Genomic DNA, 6,434 nt, shown 5'->3' on the forward strand with positions numbered 1-6,434 from the left:
CTACTTTGCCCCGTTACCCTCGCCCCGTTATCTCGCCCCGTTGCCTCGCCCCGTTGCCTCGCCCCGTTGCCTCGCCCCGTTGCCTCGCCCCGTTGCCTCGCCCGGTTATGCCTCCGGACAAGGTAACGGGACGAGGTAACGGGACGAGGTAACGGGACAAGGTAACGGGACGAGGTAACGGGATGAGGTAACGGGATGAGGTAACAGCAAGGTAACGGGATGAGGTAACGGCAAGGTAACGGGGCGAGGTAACGGGGCGAGTTAAAGGGGCGAGTTAAAGGGGCGAGGTAACGGGGCGAGGTAACGAGGCGAGGTAACGGGGCGAGGTAACGGGGCGAGGTAAACGGGGCGAGGTAACGGGGCGAGGTAAGGGGGAGAGGTAACGGGGCGATGTAACGGGGCGAGGTAACGGCTTGGTAACGGTGTGGTAATGGGGGTGATTCACCTCGTCACGTTACCTCGTCACGTTACCTCATCACGTTACCTCGTCACGTTACCTCACCGTTACCTCGTCCATTATGCCCCCGGACGAGGTATGGCGAGGTAACAGCGAGGTAACGGCTGGGTAACGGCTAGGTAATGGGACGAGGTAACGGGATGAGGTTACGGAACGAGATACCAGGACGAGGTAACTCGGAGAGGTAACGGAATGAGGTACCTCTCCCCGTTACTTCTCCCCGTAACCTAGCCTACCTTGCCCCGTTACCTCACCGATACCTCGTCCCGTTACTCCACTGTTACCCCGTGATCTCTCCCCGTTACCTCACCTTTACCTCGCCCCAGTTATGCCCCCGAAAGAGGTAACAGGACGAGGTAACGGCGAGGTAACGGGATGAGGTAACGGGAGAGGTAACTGGGAGAGGTAACGGAACGAGGTACCTCTCCCCATTACCTCTCCCCATTACCTCTCACCGTAACCTAGCCTACCTCGCCCCATTACCGCACAGTTACCTCGTCCCATTACCGCACCGTTACCTCGCCCCGTTATGGCCTCGGACGAGGTAACGGGGAGAGGTAACGGAACAAGGTGACGGGGTACCTCTCACCGTTACCTCGCCCCGTAACCTAGCCTACCTCGCCCTGGTACCTCACCGTTACCTTCGTCCCGTTATACTCCCGGACGAGGTAATGACTGGGTAACAGCGAGGTAACGGCTAGGTAACCGCGAGGTAACTTCACGAGGTAAGGGGACGAGGTAATGGGGAGAGGTAATGGGGCGAGGTAACGGCGAGGTTACGGGACGAGGTAACAGGACGAGGTAACGGGACGAGGTAACGGGACGAGGTAACAGGACGAGGTAACGGCGAGGTAACGGGATGAGGTAACGGGAGAGGTACCTCGTTCCGTTACCTCTCCCCATTACCTCTCCCCGTAACCTAGCCTACCTCGCCCCGTTACCTCACTGTTACCACGTCCAGTTACCTCAACGTTACCTCGTCCCGTTATGCCCCCGGACGAGGTAATGGCGAGGTAACGGCGAGGTTACGGGACGAGGTAACTGGGAGAGGTAACGGAACGAGGTACCTCTCCCCATTACCTCTCCCCGTAACCTAGCCTACCTCGCCCCGTTACCTCACCGTTACCTCGTCCCATTATGCCCCCGGACGAGGTAAAGGCGAGGTAACAGCGAGGTAACAGCGAGGTAACGGGGCGAGGTATCGGGATGAGGTAAGGGGACAAGATAAGGGAACGAGGTAACAGGGAGAGGTAACGGGACGAGGTAATGGGACGAGGTAACAGCGAGGTAATGGGACGAGGTAACAGGACGAGGTAAGCGGCGAGGTAACGGGGCGAGGTAACGGGGCGAGGTAACGGGGCGAGATATCGGGACGAGGTAAGGGGACAAGATAAGGGAACGAGGTAACGGACGAGGTAACGGGGAGAGGTAACGGGGAGAGGTAACGGGACGAGGTAACTACTGCTTCTCTGTTATTATTGTACATATGATAATAAAGTACTTGAATCTAGAATTTCTATGAAATGGTTCCAGTTTTTTCACTAGGCCTATACGTATGTGATACCACTGAATCATCAAGGGGTCCAATTAAGATAATTACAGATTATTTGACACCAAAATCGTCACAGCATGAACTTTTTTGTGACCCTTTCAATTGAGTTTCATTATAAATGGACATTGGACTCAAATTTACGGACATTGAGAGGAGTTGTCTTTCCAAATATTACGTTTTAGTTAATTAACAACCAAACACTGTCAACAAAGCCACTATTCTAATTGGACCACCAGATGGCGACAAAGCACAATTTAAGTGGATTCTTTTTTTTTTCCTTCATCACATTTCTCTGTTGATTCCCTCTCACAACATACAGATTCTCCCTCTATCTGGGTGTCTGAAACAACCACCTCACTTGTTGACTGGGAAAATCTTTGCATAATCTAAGAGCGATGTTGCAACATATATTCATGTACTGATCTAAACTGAGGCTACTCTGCACTGTTCACCAACCAAGGTGCCTCTCAGACTAATTCAAAGCTACCAGCCAGAGCTCTAAATCTAAATCGGGTGGATTAAAAAAAAAAAGCAAAAGGTCACGTTCAATCTACAAACACGGATACGCACACACACTTTTCCACCACATATTGGGGCCAGTATAGTTCACTAGGCAAGTACTAAAGGAAGAGGAACAGCAAAAGATTTAGCTCTTAAATCACAGAGAGAGAGAGAGAGACAGGGAGACAAGAAGAGAGTGAGACAGCAAGGCAGACAAGATGTGTATCCAGGGGGGGGTTGGTGTGTGTTGGGGCTGTAGACGACATAAAATTGAATCCATTCTGCGTTATGTCCTCAGGATTCATTGCTTATTTAGTAGTTGTTATACAGAGACAGAGAGGGTCTGGAATGAAAAATTCAGACAGGATGCATGGCCTTTTCTCCTTTTAGAAATCACAAGATTACACACACTGGGCGGTAATGGCTCCTGCACACAGTTGTGTGTGTGTGTGTGTGTGTGTGTGTGTGTGTGTGTGTGTGTGTGTGTGTGTGTGTGTGTGTGTGTGTGTATGTGTGTGTGCGTGTGCGTGTGTGTGTGTGAGACGGAGAAGGAGAGGGAGAGATTTGTGGAGGATGGATATTTCTCCACAAGTCTGACACAGCATTAAGCATGTGTGTGTGTGTGTGTGTGTGTGTGTGTGTGTGTGTGTGTGTGTGTGTGTGTGTGTGTGTGTGTGTGTGTTTGTGTGTGTGTTACTCTATCACATTTTCTGAATGGCTGTATACAGCTCTGAGTTTAGTTAGTTAAGGACACAAAGTTCATTTATGAGTGCAGTGATGACAGGGACATTTTTTGTTGCAGCAAATGTAACATCTGCTGTTATTGGTAATGTGAGCAAGTGTCTGTTTGTGATGTTGGTTGTCCTTTGGTCTATAGTCTGAGGAAAGTGCTCCTTCCTAATGTACTTCAAAGCTTGGGCTGCCTGTGTTTATTTTTGGCAGACTGTGGTGAGGGGTCTCAGGAATGCCAGGATAAAGGACTAAAGTATTGCCATGGAATTTTTGGTATGTTCTGTAACAGAAGAGTATCATTACAGCATTTAGCAGCAGTCTTTGTTGATGCTCAAGAACACTACTGTATGCTCTATATCAGGGGTCGGCAACCTTTACTATCAAAAGAGCCATTTTGCCATCTCTTCCACCAAATAAAATGTGTCTGGAGCCGCAACACATATTTCATAACACAGCTTAAGTTGTAAATACTATATATAGTTATACTATATTTGTTGTATTTCTGAAATTACAGAAATACAAAGGAAACTGTTGAGATTATATTGTTATTAGGACAACACCAAACTCTTTTAGCGGTATCAACTCAATTATTTCTTCCTGCACCACATCAGAGTTCACATACCTGCATAATAAGCTGTCTGTTCAACATCATTTACATCACTTGACTCATCACAGGCGATTGAATATGGTTCAGCTGAATTGATGTCCTCAATTTGCTGTTTGGTAATGTGTGTTGCCATTTTAATGGCCCTGTCCTTGACGGTCTTTGCAGAGAGAGACATATCTCAAATTTTCTGAACAATTTCATCTTTGTTTTTGAAGTCCGAAAATAGATGCTCTGATATTTTTAAGAATGCTTCTTTCATATATTCTCCATCTGTGAATGGCTTTCCACGCTGTACTATCAAAACTATACATAGTATATAGTACACAAAACTAGCAGCAGTAGATGAGTTTGAAGATTTCATCCATTTCTTGATAGAATATTTGCTCTTGGTACTTTTCGGCAAATGCTCATGTGTCTGTTCTTGAAATGTCTTTCGACATTACATTTTTTGTTGTTAGCTAATTTCTCGCCACATATCAAGCAGACAGGTAAACCAGCATCGTTGGCAGTAGAAGCAAATGTATCTGTCCATGCAGAATTAAACTCTCTTTTTTCCTCCGAGACTTTTCTTTTTTAGTTGGATCCATTGTTAGTTTACCGAGTTACCGGGGGTCGGAAACTCAAGATTAGCCACCTGCAGGGAAAGTCGCCGCGCCCATAAACGCAGTAGAATGTGACGCATATTTTAGTGGACGAAACGTAAAAATTCAATTAAATGTATTTCAGTGTCACAATATCACCTCGAACTCCAAGATAAGAGGTGTTCCGTCTGAAAGATTGTCCACTGTGCAACAAAACAATACATAAAAATAATGTTATTTATTTCCATGTTTTTATTTGTCAAAGCTTCAGGGAGCCACTGCAGAGGGGTTAAAGAGCCGCATGTGGCTCCTGAGCCGCAGGTTGCCGACCCCTGCTCTATATGAACGTAATATAAGTGTGCAGGTGGATCATGGGTGATATATGACAGTTTGACTGTAACATTAACAATGCTTCTGTTCTATAAGTCATGACAGTGTGACGGTGAGACAGCATTCCCAATAGCAGGACCCTGAAACTGAAGCAGCTAAATAGAATTCCGTCATCATTAACTTTACAATTTATACTTGTGTTTGTCATGTGTTGTGTTCGTGTTTTCATTGTCTTCACATTTTTATTTTTATTATAACTTACTTACTAGCTTTTTCTGAGCATACTCCAACCATTGATTGAGCCTGATTTGATTGGTTTCACTACTTTGTTTCCAAGATGAAGAATGAACTTGCATGCACAACACATTTGTATTTTCTTTAAATCGTGAAAACTTCAAGTCCTTTTCTACAGTGATTATTTGTGTGCAATGTGGACAGACAAGTTGTTATTTTTCTAAACAGATTCAACACTTCAAAAAATGTAATCCTATTTATCTTTCACTGTTGACAATCTGAAGGAAGTTTCATATAAGGCTTATATAGATAAGCATAATTTGAAAAGAATGCATAAGAGGGAGGAGGTGGCGAGAAAAGTAGGCATAAGGAAAATCTGGCTGGAGAAGAATGGGAACATGACAAGGTGTTGAAACAGCAGCACAATCAGAGGAATGGAGGAGAAGGGGTAGGAAGCTTTGGATTGTGATGTTAGTTGGAAAGCCTTGTATCTATCATGTTCATAATTCATGGAAGCCCAGCCACTCCTCTGTATCGCATCTAAATTCCACTGCTGGGGAATTATGACCGGGGATCATAAAATACACACACACACACACACACACACACACACACACACACACACACACACACACACACACACACACACACACACACACACACACACACACATCATATCATATGGTACTGTACAAGGGAGGGGGGAAGATAGCAGAGGAGCAAGAAGAAGAAGAGAGAGAGAGAGAGAGACTGCGCAGGACTCACTAGATGCAGTGGACAGCAGGGTGAGAGAGTGAGCACCCTGCTGCAGGATGAGGGGTAGATGAGGAGGATGATTCAAAGCATGTCATAAAACATCGATACACCTCGAAAGGCGCTACAAGCTCTGCTTACACTGGAGGCGATTATGCCTCTAAATAATTCACATAGCTTGCACAAGCACTTATGCACACAAATACAGTACAAACTTTTATGCAAACAAATACAGAAATGGATACAAAACTTACACACACAAATATATTATTATACCAATACAAAATCAACAAAATACTTACACATTTTGGAGGTTTGGCTGGAGTAAAACTTAGAGGGAAAGATTGGTGTTAACATTTAGCTTTTCAGACGAGCATCCAGAGCCTGGGTGAAGGACTCTTTGATAGAAAGCAGCCGACAGATTGTTAGTTATGAGGCGTACTCTTGCTGAGCTGGACACTGTCAGCCGTGATGGAAGGATACCGCCGCGAACTTGCAACCTCTCTTTCACAACAACATCTCAATCAAAAAACAGTATTGATTCCCACATCAGGTGTTTGTAACTGAATATTACAGATTACTTTTGACAGAGCTAGTCGTGTCTGAGACAAGTTACGGAACTCTAAACATGTTCTAGAGATGCAATGTTATCCGACAAGTAGTCCTAGTATCATTAAAAGTACATTT

This window comes from Cottoperca gobio, chromosome 12, assembly GCF_900634415.1.
Source record: "Cottoperca gobio chromosome 12, fCotGob3.1, whole genome shotgun sequence".
NCBI classification, from domain to species: Eukaryota; Metazoa; Chordata; class Actinopteri; order Perciformes; family Bovichtidae; genus Cottoperca; species Cottoperca gobio.